This window comes from Marmota flaviventris, chromosome 5 (assembly GCF_047511675.1).
Source record: "Marmota flaviventris isolate mMarFla1 chromosome 5, mMarFla1.hap1, whole genome shotgun sequence".
Classification (NCBI taxonomy): Eukaryota; Metazoa; Chordata; class Mammalia; order Rodentia; family Sciuridae; genus Marmota; species Marmota flaviventris.
The window spans coordinates 64,794,381-64,817,003 of NC_092502.1; the positions used below are offsets into that span (position 1 = coordinate 64,794,381).

General features: G+C 41.2%; 1 pseudogene; it reads left to right on the plus strand.

Annotated features, from left to right (window-relative positions):
* Positions 1-426: 426 nt before the first annotated feature.
* LOC114086585 (mitochondrial import receptor subunit TOM40B pseudogene) lies at positions 427-1,325 on the plus strand (annotated as a pseudogene).
* The last annotated feature ends 21,298 nt before the right edge of the window (positions 1,326-22,623 follow it).

The window sequence follows — 22,623 nt, forward strand, 5'->3', positions numbered from 1 at the left end:
GCCAGAAAAAGGAAACCCTGCAGTACTTTAGATGTACATAGAAACAAACATAAGACTTAAGACTCCTATAGCACAAGCATTAAAACCAAGAATTAATAAATGGGATGGATTCAAACTAAAAAGTTTCTTCTCAGTAAAAGAAGCAATCTGTGAGGTAAATAGAGAGCCTACATCTTGGGAACAAGATTTTATCCCTCACACATAAGATAGAGCACTAATCTCTAGGGTATATAAAGAACTCAAAAAATTAAAACATCGGCCGGGGGAAAGGGACAGCAGGATGGTCTGAGATGGACTAGCATTTGATCATGTGGAAGTTTCTGAGACTGGGGAGCCTGATGATGGGAGTTGGGGCCCATGGGGGTTAGAGGAAGCCAGAGTCCTTTCCCAGGCTAACCCCAGCCCCTCCCTGTCCTCTGGACTAAAATGGGTAATACTTTGGGCCTGGCACTGATGGGGACTTTGCCCTGCAGGAGCCCCTGCAGAGAGGAACCTCTACCCAACCCTGGGAGCTTCGATGAAGCACCGGCTATGCAAAGATGTATTCCCAGCACAGATGGAGGGAGTGAAGCTCACTGTCAACAAGGTTCTGAGCAGCCATTTCCAGGTGGCTCACACTGTGCACATGAGTGCCCTGGGCTTGCCTGGCTATCACCTCCATGCAGCCTATGCAGGGGATTGGCAGCTCAGCCCCACAGAGGTGTTCCCCACTGTGGTAGGGGATATGGACAGCAGCAGAAGTCTCAACGCCCAGGTCCTACTTCTGTTGGCAGAGCGGCTCGAAGCTAAGGCTGTCTTCCAGACACAACAGGCCAAGTCCCTGACATGGCAGTTTGATGGCCAGTATTGAGATGACTACACAGCCACTCTGACCCTAGGAAATCCTGACCTGATTGGGGAATCTGTGATTATGGCTGCTTACTTTCTGCAGAGCCTCACTCATCAACTGGTACTGGGAGGAGAGCTAGTTTATCACTGGCGGCCAGGCGAAGAGGGGGCCATCTTGACTCTGGCTGGGAAGTACTTGGCTGTACACTGGGTAGCTACATGGAATGTGGGATCTGGTGGGGCCCATGCAAGCTATTACCACAGGGCAAATGAACAGGTTCAGGTTGGAATGGAGTTTGAGGCAAACAAGGCTACAAGACACAACCTTCTCCTTTGCCCCAGCCAACATGTTGTTTAGAGGCTTGGTGGATAGTAACTGGTGCTTAGGTGCTGTGCTGGAGAAGATGTCCCCACTGCCCGTCACCTTGGCCCTTGGAACCTTCCTTAATCACTGGCGCAACAGATTCCATTGTGGCTTCAGCATCACTGTGGGTTGAAGTTACCCCAGAGCCAGTGCCCACAGCTGGAATCTCTGAGTCAGGTGTCCTAGGGCCAGAGACTAGGCTCCTCTCCAGAGCCCACCTCGATGGGTGACCTCTAGGTCCTAGGAGCAGAGTGGGGAAAAGGACCATACCCTTCTCAAAACTGGCGCTGCCACTGGGTCAGCTGATAAGGCAGTGGTTTGAGGCTCCCACTTCTGCCACCAGCCCCAGTATCATCTTCCCCATGCTCTTGTTGCTCTGGACTAACGGAGAAGGATTAAGGAGTATGTCTGGTTGAACTCCCCCCCCTTCACTTCCGTCTTTATTTTCCTCTGGATTAAAACCCCTCGCTCCTTCCTCTCCAGAGCAGAAAAGTCTGCATGGGATTAGCTTTCCCATCCTGTTTCTCCATCCCAGAGTCTCTCAAGGCTGAGAAAGTAGGGCTGAATGGCTAAATTGTGGGAATCGAAAAGTGGGACCTACCCATTCCCAGAGTTTTACCACTTAGCCTGAAGCTTCCTCTTCTTCATCTTCTATGCATCCAAAGGACAACCTTATCCCCATGGTCACTGCTGAGTACCCCAATGATCACATGAAGAGGCATTTATTGCTTTAGTCTTTCATTATAATCACTGAACTCCCTTTCTCCTCATCCTAGCAATTTCTCCTTTTCAGTCCAGTGTGTCCCAAGTGGGCTGGGGAAGGAGGCCAGGCTGGGGCTCAGCTGCAGATCTCTTGGAGCAGTGGCATCGTAGCAGATAATCCAGCGCATACAGGGACTTGGTACCAGTAATGTGTTGTTAATGCTCCGGAGTTCAACCAACAGGCCCAGCAACTTTGCATATAGAAACCTCTGAAGGAAGTAGTGGTGTTACCAGGGAAGAGGAAGGAAATAAGACAGCTATAAGTCTTGTCCTGAGGCCCTGAGGCCCTAACCCCCTGAACTGACCCTCAGTGAAGCTAAGTCTGAACTTTAGAGAAAATCCTGCTCTGGTATGAAAATTTGTCAAATGTTCAAAAGTCCCCAAAGGGGTGTCTGTCTGACACTATCTTCTCACAATGCCCAGTTTTTCCTGAACTCTGAGGGCCAAGTGTGAAGGAAGCCCCAGACCTGGCCAGAACTTCAACTGTGTAGAGTCTGAGGGTTTGGGCCTTCCAGAGCAAGTTCTAGAAGATGTGTGGGTTGTTCTGTGGTACAAAGTATCCTCATTCTGGCAAACTGACTTATTGAGGAATAAACAAGAACAGAAGTTGCACATACCTCAGAGCCCAGATAGATCCTGAATCAGGGACACAAAACTGTGAATGACCATAACTTCAAGGGAAATGAAAAATTCAAGGAATTAGCCAAGTGGAGAGGTGAGAAAGGGTGAAGAAACAAAAGTGAGCAAGACTCTTAATGGTCTACTTTAGTCTGGAGAAGTTGTAGTGCTAAGATGATAGATGTCATCAATCTCAGGAATACTATTAGAAGAACCTGTGAGCTACTACTTTGCATCTCTACTGAATAAAAAACAAATCTGGAAAAAGTGAGAAAAAAAGTTAAACACCAAAAAAAACAAATAACCCAATCAATAAATGGGCCAAGGACCTGAACAGACACTTCTAAGAAGTTATACAATCAATCAACAAATACATGACAAAATGTCCATCATCTCTAGCAATCAGCAAAATGCAAATCAAAACTAAGATTTCATCTCATTCCTGTCACAATGTTAGCTATTAAGAATACAAGCAACAATAAGTGTTGATGAGAATGTGGGGAAATAGGAACACTCATACACTGCTGGTGGAACTGCAAATTGGTGCAGCCAATATGGAAAGCAAGCTTATGAATCCTTTGACTATTAGAGATCCCCAAGCTCCAGCATGAAGATTCCTTGGAAAATGGGAATGAAACCACTATTTGGCCCAGCTATCCCAATCCTTGGTCTATACCAAAGGACTTAAAAACAGCATACTACAGGGACACAGCCACATCAATGTTTATAGCAGCACAATTCACAATAGGTAAACTGTGGAACCAACCTAGATGCCCCTCAGTAGATGAATGGATTAAAAAAAGTGTGGCACATATACACAATGGAATATTACTCAACAATAAAAGAGAATAAAATCATGGCATTTGCAGGTAAATGGATGATGTTGGGAGAAGATAATGCTAAGTGAAGTTAGCCAATCCCAAAAAAACAAATGCCAAATGTTTTCTCTGATATAAGGAGGCCAATTCATAGTGGGGTAGGGACGAGGACCATGGGAGGAATAGACAAACTCTAGATAGGGCAGAGGGATGGGAGGGGAAGGAAGGGGGCAGGGGGTTAGCAAGGATGGTAGAATGTGATGGTGGAATGACATCATTATCCAAAGTACATGTATGAACACACAAATTGGTGTGAACATACTTTATATACCAGAGATGAAAAATTGTACTGTATATGTGTAATAAGAATTGTAATGCATTCTGCTGTCATTTTTTTAAAAAAAATTAAAATTTAAAAAAGAAACATAAGAAGTGTGTGATCCTAAAAGGAAAAATGAATACAAAATAATCATACAAGCTGGGAGCAATGGTGCATGCCTGTAATCCCAGCCACTCCAGAGGCTGAGGCAGCAGGATCGTGAGTTCAAAGCCAGCCTCAGTAATGGCAAGGTGCTAAACAACTCAGCAAGACCCTCTCTCTAAATAAAACACAAAGTAGAACTGGGGATGTGGCTCAGGGGACAAGTGCCCCTGAGTTCAATCCCCAGTACACCCCCCAAAAAAATTATACTAATATCAATAACCATTGGAGTGTTGACATGTACCTTGTGCCATATTTTGTTATGATCTTATTATGTTTCATGATAACCAATTAAAACTCTGTGTAGGGCTTGGGCTGAGGCTCAGTGGTAGAGCACTCGCCTAGCATGTGTGAGGCACTGGGTTCTATCCTCAGCACCACATAATAAAGAAAATAGAGGTATTATGTCCATCTAAAACTTAAAAAAAAATTCTGAAAAAAAAATTAAAAATAAAAATAAAATAAAACCTCTATGTAACAAACCAACCCATGCTCAGGGAGGTTGTCTGTCAGATGACATGGAAGCAGTAAGAGGAAGAGACTTAACACAAGGCCTGTCCACTTTTAAAACCCATGCTTATGAATCCTTTGACTATTAGAGATCCCCAAGCTCCAAAACAGGTCCAGCATGGTAAGGCAGCCTAGCTGAGCATGGTGGCATACCATGTAATCCCAGCAATTTGGGAGGCTAAGGCAGGAGGAGGATCACAAGTTCAAGGCCAGCCTCAGCTACTAAGTGAGGCCCTGTCCCAAAATAAAAAGGGCTGGGGATATTGCTCAGTAGTAACACACCTCTGGGTTTAACCTTAATACCAAAAAATAAAAATAAAGCAGCCTGCCAAGCTCATAAGATAGAATGCGGTAGTGAGAAATGGGTTTGTGCCCTAGTTATTCCTCCCTACATAACCTTCACCAACTGACTTATCTGAATCCCAATTTCCCCACTTATAAAAGTAGTGCAAATACTACACATATCATGGAGAATTAAATGACAAAATTATATATGTGTACATATATGAAATTTTTCATATGTATCCATATCCATATAGATAAATGTGGATATCCATATAAATGTTCCTATCCATATATACATATGTATATGTATATGTGTATATACATATACATGGGGAGGAATGTATATATGTATATATACACACATATGCACATACGTGTGTGTATATATCTTAGTATAGTAATTGATACATCCTGGGAACTTTACCTGTGCTTATCTCAGGTTCCCATGTCTTGGTTGGGTCCAGTTTTTCTGAAAGTCTCCACTCTATCCCAGCTGTTGCCCACCCCCAACACAATTCCGCAGATCTCTTTTCAAAGGGAAAGGCTCATACCAGCTGCTCTTGTGGGACCTACAGCAGGCACTCGACACTGCAAGCCCATCCTTCACAGGTTCCCATTAATGAATTGAGCTTTTAACCAGCCTACTGTAGCCAGGCCTTGAGTTCCCAGGCTGCAGTCCATTAGCATACACAGCACCATTTACTGATAAATGCATGTAATTCATCTCCACTGTGTCACCGTTTTATGGCCGCTTCCTCTCTTAGAGCTCAAGTGATGAAGTTTTATGCAGTTGGGTATTTTTTTTTTTTAATTGGAGCTTTAGATTTCAAGAAACAAAAAAAATGGTGCTCAATTAAAAATCACTCATGAGTTTGCAATCCTTTGGTGCATTAAAAGGGGAGAAGACAGGATTAAAGAAGGACAATCTAATAGAGCAGCCTGAGTCAAGAAAATCAAGACAGCTCAGATATTTTAAATAAAGAAATATAATCATGTGTCCTTTCTGAAGAAAATGTCATTCCATTGTCTTTCTCGGGAGATGGTAGCACATCAAACGGGCCAGGCAAGCAGAGCTGGTATCTTTTGACTTGGCAAAAGCCAGTGGGAGGAACAGATTGTGGTGTCTGACATCTGTGTGGGGTTGAGTCCCAGCCCTGCAATGTGATCCTGTGCCATCTTGGTCAAGTTACTTAATTTATCAGCGTTTCATGATATAAAGATTCCTTTCCTTTCCTTCAGAATAGGGATAATAGCAGCTATGGTTCATCCATGTGATAGGATACTTGGCTTCAAGCTACAGAGGTCAAGTGAAGGAAGATCTCAGTAGAATCTACAGAAGCATGGAAATCTATAGCACACATGGAAAACCAGCAGGAGTCGCAAGTGCTCTGAGGCTGGGCAGAAAGACATCTGTCCAAGCACTGCTGTCAGCCACACGATGGCTTCTATCACCCTGTCTCTGCCCTTTCATATCCTGGATCAGGCCCAAATAATCCAACACAAGAATCTGATTGGCTGATCAGGGAGACAGAGAGAGGGAAAGTGAGATGCCCCTGGAGGTAGAGCACTATCTAATTCCCCCATACAAGAGTCACAAGAAGATATATACAAGGGCACTCTCCCCAAAATGAACAATATCTATGACAATGGGATTTTTGTGAATAAATGAGATAATGCACATAAAGCCCTTAGCAACTTACCAGAACGTAGCAGATGGCCAATAAATGACAGCTATTGTTATTGCTATAATTAGCATGATTAAAAAAAAAAAAAAACAGCTACCACTCTGGCCTCAAGAGATGATACAGGCAGATAATAATAATTTAAAAAAATAGACTTCTTTCAGGTGAAGTCCTGATGAGGGCATCATTGGAGAGATGGAACTGGGAACTCCAAAACACAGGCCCAAGGTATCTGAGGAAAGATTCCTAAGAATATCAAGGCCACCCATGGACTACCCTTTATATCATCGTCAGCCTGGATGCTGAGTGTGGGTGTCCCCTGCTCTAGAGGGAAATGAGTGCTCTTATGCAGTGCCTCCCTGTCACAATCCAGACTCCACTACACCACAAGCACAATGCTCAGCTCTGCACCAGAGGAGTCTTCCCTTCCAACAACTTGCCTCGAGTCCCACATGTAGGAAAGACCGATTAGAAGCCTCCTGAGGTTAACACACAGACCTAAGCTTTGTAATTTACCAAGGACATGCACATGCCTGCACATTATTTGCTTCAAAAAATACAGCTGAAGTCTATATATCAGCCCAGCATAATGCAAAAACCCAGTCCTGACATGGCAATTCATTCTTTGCATCTCTCTGCTGTGTACAGTGTGGGGCAGGGGGTTAAAGGTAGAACTGTCACCATAAGTACAAGTCCTAATAGTAGCTTAGAGCTAAAATTAAAAAGGAAATAGATTTTGAAAACCACATTTCCTGAAGTCACTCTGATCTCACAGAGGAGAACTGTTCTAGTTTGGAGGTACTTATGGCAGCCTTATGCAGTCTTTGGGTTGCTTGGTCCTTCCTCACAGTTAAAGTAGAGCATTTAAATGTTGGCTGGAGCCCTGGGAAGGCTCCCAGGGGACTCCACATTCCCACCCCAATTGAAGTCATCTTCAGTATTGGATAAAATTTAGTGAAAATAAAAACTTAGTATTGAAGATTACTATAATCTAGAATACATCATTATTTGAAGATTTCCTACTCCACCTTCCCCACCATCCTCAGTCTTTGACTTGATCCAATATACTCAAGTTGTAATCCAAGCTGCAATAGTGGTAATGCTAAATTACAGTTATTAACTAATAAAACTGCAGATAAGAGTTGATATAATAGGGATGCATTCCTTCTTCCAAACACTATCTAGTCAATGACTGCTACATGCCAGGAACCACACCAAGCTCTGGGGATGCAATCATGATCAAAGGCAGTTGGGGAGTACAAGGAATGTCCAGGCTAAGGAAAGAAAAGGACCATGACTTTATAATAAAACACAAGGTGCCAAATGTTATCAGAGGAGCTGGAGCTACCCTGGCAAAAGAAAGAGTTTTGAGGAGATATAGAAAATGACCTTAAAAATGAGAGCCAGTACGTGGATGAGAGCATGGGGACAGGTGGAGCAGAGGCTATTTGCCAGAGTCATCCACCATCCAATCCTCCCTCCTTCCTAGGAGATTCCAAGGATTCCAAATATCATCATGAGGAAAAGTTGGGGGCACATAGATAGATTATATAGAGAAATGTATATAAATCTATGGTCAGATAGCTCCATCCCTAGACTCACCCCAGAGTGTGCCAAAAACCCAAACCAAAAAAAAAGAAAAAAAAAGGCAGTATTGTTTAAGTGTCTATGGGCAAAACCATGAAGATTAGACAAATGATCATAAAGTCTGGCTCTTCCTGCCCTTGGCAGTATCCAATCTAGTTTTGAAGACGAGACACATCCATAAATGTTAGGAAAAAGTCACCTAGGCTGTTCAAGGCAACAAAAGAAGGTGTGTTCCTGTTTTCATTGAGCAAAGGTTTATTTAACAATGATGGACTCAATATTGGGTGGGAAACCAAAATGACTAAGAACCATAATTTACCATTGTGGCTCAAGACAGGTTTACTGGGTTTTATGGAGTAGAAATTAGATTGATGAAGAAGTGAAGAATCACAGCCTAACAGATGTAAAAGAGGGAATGACATCAGAGAAGAGGGATAGATGTCTACCAGGACAGGGAGCCATCCAGTCTGGTTGTAGCCGAGTTGATCAAGTTGCCAACTCCTGCCCACCTAGCCCCACAGAGAGCCTGAGGGACAGTTACACCACTGTTTGAGATCCAGCTCTCTCTCTCAGTTCTCCAGACAGCCACTCCCAAACATCTGATGTATGAATACTACCCGGCAAAATGGGGGCACCATGAGCAGAAATAGGAAAGGGGAGAGTAAACTGAGCTTTGAGGGAAGCCAACGAAGTGAATTTGGCTGGTACAATTCAGCAAAGCCCATTAGCAAAACCAGCCTCAAAACAAGCTTCTAGACTGACATTCACATGGTTGAACCCTCTTTGGTAGGAAAACCACAAATCCAGTCTAGTTTGGATGGGAATAAATAAGCTTCTCATTGAAAGGCTATATAACTACGGCAATTGGGGAACAAACAGTGAATGTAGAAATTTGCTAATGGATTAGAGCAGGGATTCTCACACTCAAGTCATTCAGATTCCTGTTAGTGTAAAAGAGGTGTTAAAGAAACTTTGTCCTTGAAAGATTAAGCAAAAATTGAATGGGATATGCCTGTCTGAAAAATGCTATCTAATGGTAGGCTGTGTGCCACAATAAACATCTATGGGACCAGTTATATCTCACACTTTGGGAAATACTAAACTAACACTTTCTTGATGGTGTTCCAGTTACCACCCTAAAAGCTTTGTGCTCAAGGAGACTGTATTAGAAAATATTATCTCCCTTTTCCAGATGAAGAAAAAAAGACATGTGGCAAGGTTAATAACTTTCCCTGGAGCCATACTTCTAGGCGACAATAGAGCCGAGATCTGATGACCAAGCTCTAGAAGTCACCCTCAAACTATAATATTCTGCTGACCAGCCAGCAGGAGTGAGACTATTACCTGTGTAACTTCATGTGGAGCTTCTCTGGGGTGATCTCAAGGGATGGATGGGTTGATCTAATTGACGGCTGAAGGACGGCAAACAGAGAAGTGCAGGATTTAGGTGGTGGACATCACATAGTTATAGGAACACAGAGGATAGCATTTCACTAATGGAGAGGGTGAAGGTGGAGCCTGCATGGGTGAACTGCCTCATGATTGCTCATTTTCAAAGAACTATTTTAAATACTGTGTCAGTTAATACAAATTCAAGATCTATATACATTATAGATATGAGATCATATTTACTGGTCAAAGTTTAGCCAGGAAACAAAAGCCACTATCTGTATCCTGGGAAGACTGAGGTTTTATACAGAAACAAGTGAAACTGAAAAAAATAAAAATCAGTGGAAAAGTTAGCTGAATGGAATTTAAAAGGCTGCCTCTAGAGCTGGGATTGTAGCTCCGTGGTAGAGCACTTGCCTAGCATGTATGAGGCACTGGGCTCCATACTCACACCCACAAAAAAATATACACACACACAGGTATTGTATCATCTATAACTATAAAAGTATTTTTAAAAAGAGGCTGCCTCTAGGCTTCTATGGGAATCAAATACTCTTCACCAAATATTTCCAGTTCTCCACCTTCTGGGAACATTTCCTAGTCCCTTTGTGGTGGGTGAGACATGTAAAGAGTCTTGGACACTGATATCTGTTAGAGTAGATGACATTCTTTTAAAGTAGATGACATACTTTGCTTCCAGGCCAGAGCATTCAATTGCCAGCACATTCCTTCCTAGACCTCTCCACCCCTCTGGCATGGGACCCAGCAAAAAAATGAGATGATGGCCGTTCTTTCTGTCCAGATCCTAGTAAGGAAACAAAAGCACAGTCCACAGGCAATCCACAGAGGGTGTCGCGTAAACTAGAAACCAACAAAGATTTTGAGGTTGTATGTTACCACAGAACAACTTTGTCAATGTGGCTGAAACAGGTTGTGACTCTCAGGCTGTACACTACCACGGCCACAATCCAGAGCTCAAGAACTATTTCTGCCGGGTGGTGCCAAGCTATTGCTGTTGCTATGGCTACCACCCCTTCCCAACACCATGAAGCTAAAGAACGAACAGAGAACACAGAGCCAGTCGCTGCCAACATTCACATATATGGGTCGCACAAAACCTCAAGGGGAAAAAAATGGCCTTTGACTCCCTGTGTCTTCAAAATCTCAATGGCTTCTCCTTGCCAGAACCTATATTGCATCCAGAATCCTAATAGCCAAGGAGTCAGGAAAACATGGTTTTTAGCTTTCCAGTCCCTGTGTTAGGGAAATATGAAGAAGTAGAAGGAGACAGAAACAAATGCAGAATGTCAAAAAAGTATCTAGTATAAATTCTCAAATTGTGTTCCAGCGACCCTCTGTATCAGTGCCTTCCACCAGATGCCAATCATTTAGGGTCAGACTCTCAGGGTCTGGAGATATGCATTTTGACAAGGATCCCAGGTGATCCTTTTACACATTGAAGTCTGATGCCTTCTAGCCGTGGAAAATGTGATTTTTCCATAAAAGAAAAAAATTAAAGTAAAATCACCACTACATAAAAATTACTATTTCAATGTTCCCTGTAAGTTTTGTGTTTCTTGCATATAGTCATGTTAAAATTGTGAATCATAAAAGTTACACTTCACAGGGCTGGGGTTGTGAGTCAATGGTAGAGCACTTGTTTAGCACGTGTGAGGCACTGGGTTCTATCCTCACCACCACACACAAATAAATAAAATAAAGGTCCATTGACAACTAAAACAAATTCAAAAAAAAAAAAAAAAACCAAAAAAAAAAAAACAAGTTACACTTCACAGGAAACAAAACCCAGCTCTTTCACTGAAAAAAAAAAAAAAAAAAAAAATTTTTTTTTAAACAAAGCATGAGAAGGTAAAGAATTTTTGCTTAAAATTCAGTTTAGGGAGAGAGAAAATCTTATGAACCAAAGAAATGATTGCAAACCAAAAAAGTCAAAATTTTGTCCCCCAAAAACAATCTACTCACCAGCCCTCTATTAGCTACAGAGGAAAAGATTTTGACTTAGAAGCTGGGAACTGGAAGCTCTCAAACCACAGATATACTTTGTTGGTCCACACAGTATTATTTTAAAACTTGAATGAATATCTAAGATTTTGGAAATTTCATTAAATCTACATACCTGGTTTCCCTTGAAAAATTAGAAGATCTAGCCATTTGGGGCTCATGGTCACAAATGACAAAAATTAGCTCCTCAGAAATAGTTCCAACTCTCACCTCCTCAACTCCCACGTCCGCCTACCCCCTTCTATTTGCTATACTCCCACCAAACCTCAGGAACCTTCTGAGATCTCAGGTTGAGGGTTGATGGCTATTTATCACAGAGTCTCACCACAGAGATTCTCATAACTATGTGTTGATCAACAGTGAAAAAACAAAGATGGACTAATAAGGATGTGTGAGTACTTACACCTTCCCATTTCATTCATTTTTATTCCCACTCAGTCCCTGGGGACAATTTGTCATTCTGGCCTTCCTTGTAGCATTTCGGTCCTGATGGACCCTTTGCAGCATACCGTCTGAAAGCCAATTGAGGAGCGCCCCCACCTGGTCACCTGCAAAACTGCACCTTGGAGAGCCAGCTATTTTTATATCCTGGCACTCAGGGCAGTTCCAGCCTTCTCTATTCAGGATACCACAGCGCTGTGTGTTTGAGGTAATTAGTTTGGCTCTAAAATTAGCAGTTAAATAAATGTTAATGAACAGCTGTTCCCAATAAACAGGATAAATTGAAATTAATAATTGCCATATTCATTTAACAAATGAATTACCCATTTTTTAAATACACTGACATAACACGTGTGTGATATCTTGCCAAGTGGGGCCATCCTAAAAAAAAAAAAAAAAAAGTATTTAGAGGCAAAAAGAAGGACAACCTGGGAGGCTAGTAGGACAGACATTGTGTCACCCATAATGAACCTAACAAGAAGCATGACTGCTTTGCTTGCTTTTACTCATGTAAAGGTAGAAGCGAGTTTCTGATAGACTATGATTCAAATTCTAAAAAAGGAAAGAATTTCATTTACCAAGGGTGGGATGGAGTTGTACTGAACGTTGGTTGATGACACACCCCACCCCACTCCTGCCTTGTGTTTTCTTTATGATAGTATTGTTAAGGATCTTTAAGGAACCCAACTATGAAGAATCCAAGATGTAGAAAACTGCTAAAAATATTGGACTTTAGGGGTGCGGAGAGGGCATGGGCTTTGGAGAGACTCAGGTCTGGACATGGGGAGGATAGCATCTAGCTATTGAGAAGGTCAATGATGGCACACAGGAAGAGCACAGGATAAGTGCATCTCACATATGGCAAGTCCTCAGTAAACGTCAGCTCGTAGTAACAGGGCAGGACCCAAGCACACAATATTCTTCTCTAAAAGACAAATACTATTCCACTGATGACCATGATGTGGCTGTAAAGCAGTCGTTCTCAAAAATAGAAGTCAGTGGTAAAATTACTTCAGACCCCAAGAAGTCTCTGGATAGACAAAGCTACCTTGAACAAAAAGAATGAAGCAGGAAGCATTACACCATGGACTTCAAAATATAACTACAAAGCTGTAGTAATCAGAATGGCATGGTACTGGCTACATACACACAGACCAGGGGAATAGAATAGAGCCTAGAAGTAAACCCACATATCTAAAGCCTACTGATTTTTAACAAAGGAGCCAAGAATGTGCATTGGAGGAAGGACATTCTTTTCAATAAATGGTGCTAGAAAACTAGATATCCACAGAGAAGAATGGAATTAGACCCTTATCTCAGTTATAAAACTCAATACAAAATGGATTCAAGACTCAATCAAAAGCCCAAGTCCTCACATATTACTACTAGAAGAGAACATACAGGAAATGCTTCAGGATATTGGAATGTGGAAGGATTTTCTGGGCATGACTTCAAAAGCAAAAACACAAAAGCAAAAATAGACAAATGGGATTACATCAAACAAAGAAATTTCTGCACAGCAAAAGAAATAACCAATAGGGTGAACAGTCAACCTACAGAATGAAATAAAATATTTGCAAACTATTCATCGGACAGGAGTTGACATCCTGAATATGTAAGGAATTCCAAAAGCCTAATAGAAAAAATATATTTAAAAATGGGCACAAGCCATGCACACCTGTAATCCCAGCACCTCGGGAGGCTGAGGCAGGAGGATTGCAAGTTCAAAACCAACCTCAGCAATGTAGCAAGGCCCTAAGCAACTTAGTAAGACCTTATCTATAAATAAAAGCACTGGGGATGTGGCTCAGTGGTTAAGCAACCTGGATTCAATTCCCAGCACACACACACACACACAAAAAAGCAACAGACCTAAAAGATTTCTGAGAAGATAACATACAGAGTGACGTTGGCAAAATCGTATTGTTTTATTTATATATATATATATATAGTATACATGTATGAATATGTAACAACATGTATGAATATGTAACAACAAGTTCTATCATTACATACAACTATAATGCTCCAAAAAGTTCAAGACCAGTCTGGGCAACATGGCGACACCCATCCCCATCTGGGAAAAAAAAAAAAAAGACATACAAATGGCCAATACATATATGAAAAAAAAAAAAAAAACACTAGATATCACTAACCATCAGGGAAATGCAAATCTAAACCACATTAAGCTATCTCCCCACCCCACCACACTCTAGTAAAAATTGCCACTATGAAGAAGACTAAAGACAACAAGTGCTGCTGCACACTGGGCTGAGGATGTAAATGAATGCCACCATTATAAAAAACCATATGGAGGCTCCCCGAAGTTAAAAATAGAACTACCATATGGTCCAGCTATCCTACTCCTAGATATATATCCAAAAGAAATAGAATAAGTATATGAAGAGACAACTGCACTCCAATGTTCATTGCAGCATGATTCACAATATCCAAGGTATGGACACTTGTAAATATCCATCAACTGATGAGTGGAATAAAGAAAATGTCCTTATAGAAATAGAAAAAAAATCATGAAATTCATTTGGAAAAATCAGAGACCCAGAATAGCCAAAGCAATCCTAAGCAAGAAGAGTGAAGCAGGAGGCATCACAATATCAGACCTTAAACTATACTACAAAGCTATAGTAACAAAACTGGCAGGTATTGGCACCAAAATAGACATGTAGACCAATGGTACAGAATAGAAGAAACAGAGACAAAACCACATAAATACAGTTATCCCATACTAGACAAAGGCACCAAAAACATATTGGAAAAAAGATAGCCTCTTCAACAAATGGTGCTGGAAGAACTGGAAATCCATACGTAGCAAAATGAAAATAAATCCCTATCTCTCACCCTACACAAAACTCAACTCAAAGTGGATCAAAGACCTAGGAATTAGTCCAGAGACCCTGCGCCTAATAGAGGAAAAAGTAGGCCCAAATCTTCATCACGTCGGATTAGGCCCCGACTTCCTTAACGAGATTCCTAAAGTGCAAGAAATAAAATCAAGAATCAATAAATGGGATGGATTTAAACTAAAAAGCTTCTGAACAAAAGAAACAATCAGTGAGGGGAACAGAGAGCCTATAGAATGGGAGCAAATTTTTGCCACATGCACATCAGATACAGCACTAATCTCCAGGATATATAAAGAACTCGAAAAACTTAACACCAAAAAAAAGTAAAACAAACAACCCAATCAATAAATGAGCTAAGGAACTGAACAAACACTTCTCAGAAGATATACAATTGATCAATAAATATATGAAAAACATTCAACATTTGTAGTAATTAGAGAAATGCAAATCAAAACTACTCTAAAATTTCATCTCACTTTAGTCAGAATGGCAATTAAAGAATAGACAGTAAATGTCAGCAAGGATGTGGGAGAAAAGGCACACTCATACATTGCTGGTGGGACTGCAAATTGGTGCAACCAAACTGGAAAGCAGTATGAAGATTCCTTAGAAAACTTGAAATGAAACCACCATTTGACCCAGCTATCCCATTCCTCAGTCTATACCCAAAGGACTTAAAATCAGCATACTATAGTAATGCAGCCACATCAATGTTTACAGCAGCTTAATTCACAATAGCTAAACTGTGGAACCAACCTAGGTGCCCTTCAGTGGATGAATGGATAAAGAAACTGTGGTAATATACACAATGGAATATTACTCAGCATTAAAAGAGAATAAATCATGGCATTTGCAGGTAAATGGATAGAATTGGAGAATATCATGCTAAGCAAAGTAAGCCAATCCCCAACCCCCCCCCCAAAAAAAAATCAAAGGTTGAATGTTCTGATAAGTGGATAATGATCCATAATGGTGGGGGCAGGGAGGCCATGCAAAAATGGGAGGAACTTTGATGGGGCAAAGGAGAGGGAGGGGTTGGGAGGGAGTATGGGGGCAGGAAAGATGGTGGAATGAGATGGTCATTATTACCCTAGGTACATGTATGACTGCACATATGGTATGATGCTACATCACAGAAATGAAAAGTTGTGCTGCAATTGTGTGCAATGAATCAAATGCATTCTACTATCATATATACCTAATTAAAGAAAATGTGGTACATATGCACAATGGAATACTATTCAACCATCAACAAGGAAAGCTTATCTTTGCAACATGAAGAGAACTGGAAATCTAAGGATTTAAGTGATATAAGTGAGGCACAGAAAGACAAATACATGATCTCTCTCATACATATGTGGAATATAAAAACAGTTGATCTCACAGGAGAATATAATGGTAGTTACCAGAGTCTGGGAAGAATAGAGGGGAGGGTGGGATGAGGAAAGGTTGATCAGTATATACTAAATTAAAGAGAAGAAAGAAGTTCTGATGTCTTGTTGGAAACTGGGGTGACCATAAAAAATTAGTGTACTGTACGAGTTCAAAGCCAGCCTCAGCAACTCAGTGAAACCCCATCTCTAAGCAAACTTTTAAAAGGGCTGGGGATATGACTCAGTGACTAAGCACCCCTGGGTTCAATCCCCAGGACCAAATTGGGGGGGGGGGGGGCAGTGTACTGTACATTTCAAAAATCTAGAAGGATTTTGAAGGTTTTCACCATAAAGAAAAATGTTTGGAGATAGGTATATTCAAACCCACTTAAATATTACCAAATATACATATATTTAAAACCATTATGTCATCTCATTAATATATACAACTTGTTTTTATGTATCAGTTAAAAAATAGCTTTTAAGACAGGTGTGGTGGTGCATGCCTGTAAACACAGCAGTTTGGGAGGCTGAGGCAGGAAGATCACAAGTTCAAAGCCAGCCTCAGCAACTTAGGCCCTAAGCAACTTAGGACCCTGTATTTAAAAAAAAAAAAGGAAGAAAGAAAACAAAGAGCCTGGAGGTTGGGGTGTGGCTCAGTGATTGAGCACCCCTGGGTTCAATTCCTGGTACCAAAAAACAAATGGATTTTAGAAAATTACATCAAGAACAAGAAGTTTGAAGCTTTACATTAAAAGCTCATTTCCATACCTGGTAGCAAACTCTTTAGTTTCAACAGGAATTTCTTTGGAGCTAATATAAGGTGCTCAAAACTTCACATTAATGTAACAAAGCACAGGCAAAACCTGGTGAGACAGGATTCTCATATACTGATAAAGGGGTGTGAAATGGCATTGTCAGTTTAGAGGCAAATTTAGCCATATCTGGTACATTTTAGATGTTGTGCATCAACTTCAACTCACGAATTTCACCACTCAGTATCTGATCTGGACTGTGACACCCAAATGTGAACAAGAAATATATCAGTTTTTTTGATGTTTTGTTTTGTTTTTGGTACCAGGGATTGAAATTGAACCCAAGGGCACTTAACCACCAAATCACAGCCCCAGGTCTTTTTTCTATTTTATTAGAGACAGGGTCTCACGGAGTTGCTTAGGGCCTTGCTAAATTGCTGAGACTGACTTTGAACTTGGCAATCCTCCTGCCTCAGCTTCCCCAATCACTGGGATTACAGGCATTTGCCATCCCACCTGGTTCATCACAGTAATGTTTTAAATAGTGAAAAGCTGGAAATAACTTAAATTATCACTCAGAGAAATAGCTAAACAAATTATATTTCTAAAATACATAATACTATATAATAGCTAATGAAATGCAGAACTAGAAGTACTAACATGTTGAGATCTCTAAAATACATTGGACAGAACACATTGTAAAATTATGTTTGGTATGATTTTATGCACACATTTGCATAACAGATTACAAATGCCTTTTCCTGCCATTTAATAATAGATACAACAAATAAAAATCATGGTTCTGTGAATTCAGCTGTACACCAACAGCGCCCAGCATTTCCTGCAGCTAGGTGTGGCCAAATGATGAAATGTTGGTCAGACTCATATGCAAACCAGATGTTCTTCATTCTACATCTGACCATGGATGCAGATAGAGTGGCTAAAGCTTTTGCCATCAAGCTGGATCAGGAGGTGACCTTGAGACTGGAGCCACCATACCAGCCCTGGACCACTTTTCTTAGGTCTAGGAAAAATCTCACACAACAATAACTTAATTAGAAGTTTCTCCATCTCATACAGCCAAATGTGATTCTAAGTAATAGAATAGGTAAACCCACCCATCTGCAAAGATGCACACTCAACTAATATCAGTTGTAACCTATGAAGAAGAAAGGCCCAAGAAGTCCAAAGAAAAATCAGTTCTATCTTTCACGATTTTTTTTTTTTAGAAGAATTCATTCATGTATTTGTACTGAGAAACTTATGTGACTCCATTTTTGAGAAACCAGCCTCTACCTCAGAGCAAAGCCTGTCCAAGGAAGGAGGCATGACCCTTGTCCTTGGAAAAACCCATAGAGCACTCCTAGGCACATACCCACCCTGCTGAGTTGTTTATCTATAAATAACAGGAGAGATCTGCTGCACCAGGTGTCCTGACTCAGTCAGGCTAGGTAAGGACCCATAGCAACCACCAATCAGCATGAGACAGGGAAATACCTGGGATGCCAGATTACCCTCCCAGTAGTTTATGGTGGTTGATAACATGTTGAGAAACCATGTAGTTCAGCACTACTCCCCTTGTGGCTTAAACCAATCAGTTCAAATGAATTCCCCTCTTGTACTAACCAATCACCCTTACCCAACTTGTTCCCACCAGTGAATGTGCTAATCATGTTTTAGAGTTGTTTTATGATTTTCCCAAGGTGTATGATGATTTGCTAAGAGATGCTATGATGTATGTGAAGTCCCTGACTTCCCCAAAGAGTGTATAAAACTGCTGCAAACCCTGGGCTCGGGGTGCGCGAGGAGGACGGAGCTAGCTCGCAATAAACACCTCTTTGCTTACATCGATCTTGGTCTCTGGTGGTCTTTTGGGGGGTCCAGAATTCAAGCATAACAGTACAACTAAAAACTGATATTTAAAAAACAAAAATAAAACACCCATGTTAACTTCAAGAGCGACAGTGTCAAAGCAGCAGCTGGCTGGACCCAGGGCTTCAGAGGCTCCAGAGCTGCTTCTCATGACACTCAGCTGCAGCCACATAAGGGCTAGGCCATTTCAGCTGTCACCTCCCCAGAGGACTCTCCCAGATTGTGAGCAGGGTACCACCGTCAGAGACACTTCACCCAAGGTCTGGCCACCAGAAATCATCCAGTAGACTATAAGCATGGTCCCTTCCAGATGGGAAGGGATTCCAGCTGAGGTGTTGGAGGGTTTTTGCAGTCACTGAATCATGAGCCTAACAGTTTGTTCGGTCAAATTATCTTCCGGGTCAGAGAATTGTTTTCTCTTTCACAATTAGTATTTCAAAGGCCAGAAGGACACACACAGATGTGACAGGCCAGTTTTAGGCAGCCCAGCTGGCATTCTCCTGTGTGGGAAGAGCAACACAATGCAATTCATTCCAGTATCGGTAGGTCAGGGCCTTGTAAAAAGCATGACTTCCGTTCTGCTGGTCTTCGGCATCTCCCAAAGAACAGACACAGGAGGCTAACGGGCTGACTATGGAAGGATGTGGAGCACACACGACTGAAATTTCCAAGTCCAAATGCAACTCACACTTGCCATCTTCAGATCAGCAAGAAGCCTACCCAAGAAAACAGAAACCAGACAGCCACTCCCACATCTTGCCACCTCCAATGCAACACCTTCCCAGTGTCCATACCTTCTTCAGGGTCTGTTCTCTTATCACAAAAGAGCTGCTTCTCATGACACTCAGCTGCAGCCACATAAGGACTATGCAGTTTTAGCTGTCACCTCCCCAAAGGACCCTTTCCTGGACTGTGAGCAGAGTACCCCTGGCCATCCTCTTATTTATGGCCAGTTTCCACACACATGGTCAGGCTCACTTCCCAAAGCATGGGCCCTTCCGTGGGTTGCTGCCACATCTCCAGCAGGATCAATATTTCATCTATGCATCATTCATTCTCTCTCTCTCTCTCTCTCTCTCTCTCTCTCTCTCTCTCTCTCTCTCACACACACACACACACACACAATCTTCTTAGAGGGACAGGGACATGGTGCTGTTAGCAGGGGCTCTGATCTTAGGAGAAATATTAAGAGACGTTTCCCTAGAGAAAGCAATGCTTGAACATAGATCTGAAGATTCAGAGTTCATGTCTGGGTTATTAGAGAAAGACTGGTAAGCTTATGGTCTAAGATTAATCAATTTATTCAACAAATATGTTAACAGATGCTGTTTTTCTTATAATTTCAAAGGTAAAAAGTTCACACACCTTAAAATACTTTATTTGTACCAAGGATTAAACCCAGGGGCAGTTAACCACTGAGCCACATCCCCAGCCCTTTATATTTTTGAGACAGGGTCTCACTAAGTTACTTGGGGCCTCCCCAAGTTGCTGAGGCTGGCCTCAAAATTCCAAAGTCACTGGGATTACAGATGGTGCCATTGTGCATGGCAGAAGACAACTATTAAAGCCAACTGCTGGATATTACAGGAAAGTCCTCTACCCTTTTTAAGTGATACTCAGAAATTCAATATTTTGTTAAGATAATCAGCACTTTATTTAGCTCACATTTTATAGCCCCTAGTTCATAATATTCCCTATTCTTTTTTCTTATGCTCCAAACAAAGGACAACCTAATTCAAAAACACTTGCATGAAGATGGCCTTCACTCCAAGTTTCTTATTATATACAAACAAAACTTTCCACCTGTCGCGTCAACTCCATCTTCGACCAGAGCTCTACTGGTGAGGCTTATAGTAATTTTGTCGAAGAACTGAGATGGCAGAAAACATGGTAAATACAAAGCCAAGGTGGCTGGATGAAAAGAAGAGATTATTAAAACAGATGAGGAGAAAACAGATGCTGGCCAGGCTGTGGAGAGTTTTATCTCTATCCTGATGTGCAAGCAGCAGCCATGAAGGATGCTAAGGAGCCAAGGAAGAACACAGAAGCAGAAAAGACTTGATTAAACTTGATTTTTTAAAAAAATGGTTCTGGTTGCTGTGCAGAGAAAAGAACAAAGCAGAATCAGAGAGGCCAGGACACTGCAGTCAGAACTGTTAGGGGCATTGCTGGAGGGCCTCAGAGCAGGCTCTGGGTACAGCCGGAGGGCCACTTTAACTCCCATATCAAAAGTCGAGAAACCATACTGACAAATGTGCAAGTCACAGGCATTCAAGACAGAATTTTTAAAAGTCAAACAACCCCACCAAACCTGTCTGTAATCATTCCCCAGCAGTAGGACTTTTGGTAAAAGTAACTAATAAAGTAACTTGTTACTTGATGGAAAATTCTTGTCAAACAGGAAAGTCAACTTCTACCTCAGGATTCCAAAACAAATGTATTGTCACCTTAAAATTTTCATCACAAAAGAGACTGTGAATTTCTCCTGAAATACTAAAACAGCTTTACCTTTGTTTCCTATATTCCTCTCTTCCTTTTTAAAGAAAAGCTATGGAAATTTCCTTTCATAAAGGCAACTCTGAGCTGTTTATAGCATTCCTAAGAGTCAAACCACAGACCAAATTCAGTCCACTAACATGGCTTTGTTCCCCAAACCCCTCCCCAAACACCAGAATGATGTTTTGAAAGCAATACTTTCAAATTAGAAAATTTCACAGAGAAATCTGGAATGTTTTCTTCTCTTGAATAATCAGGAGACCTGGCAACACCAGGGCTTTCTTTCAAAGCCCACCATCAGCCTTAGCCAAGGGCAAGCTCACCCTCCCAGATGGGTATCCCTTCCAGCTCACCAAGAGTGACCACCCACAGGATCTAGTTCTTAGAATTCTGGGATCACACAGCTTTTTGTGTTGTATCAGCAAGGTACTGTGTTTACTCTCCTGCCCTCTGCTGGCCAAATCCATGAACTGCAGAAAAGTACCAAGTAGTTCTGGCCTGTTGATCAAATAGGTCAAAGCAAAGTTCTCAGAAACAAAATTCTCTTTATTCTCATATTACTGATCTTCCCCCAGAACCAGATAATATACATTCAAGAAACAAATGGAATTTGATTTTAACATTTAAACAGTGAACAGGAATGCCAAATATTCGTTTCATTCATTATATTATACATGGGTTTATTTGTAAACAAAATACAAAATTGCTCGACTTACCTAAAGCTCTAATCTTCCCCAAAAATATTCAGTGCATTAAATAATTCCCTACCATATTAATATGATAAAAGCATATTAGTTTGATCCTTAAGTTTCCATGAGCTGCATTATAGTCAACCATCCCAAATATTGTGATGTTAAACTCCTGTCACAACATAGTGCTCACTATAGCCACTGCAGGAGCCAAAACAAAACAGGAGATTTGGGGCTGGGGTTGTGACCCAGTGGTAGAGTGCCTGCCTAGCATGTGCGATCCTCAGCACTACATAAAAAATAAAAAAGACAAAGGTATTGTGTCCATCTACAACTCATTTTTTAAAAAGAGGCTCTTTGCCATCAAGTTACTACAAAATACGCCCTCCCAGCATGGAGAAATCACAAATTCACAAGGCATTCCTAGCCCACTCCAACTTAATACACTTTGACAGCTGTATTTGGAGAGACATATATTCAATTAGAGAGACTTCTTGCTCCATTTTGTCCCACCATTCTTCTCTCAAGTAGATAAAATATGACACAAAAGTCAAGCAATGCTTTGATCACATCCTGCAATTTAATCACCACATTCCCAAGTAGCAAGAGCAGCCAAAGAGTGCAAAATGCCAAATTCCCTGAAGCTAAACTGAAACTCTATTGACAATTGCCAAGTACACTTAATCAAAGACTCCTGTGGAAGTAAGGTAAAACCCACATGTAAGACCAGTCCCAATCAATAAAAAGTGAGAATTCTTACAGAAATCTTACTTCCTAATTTCAAATC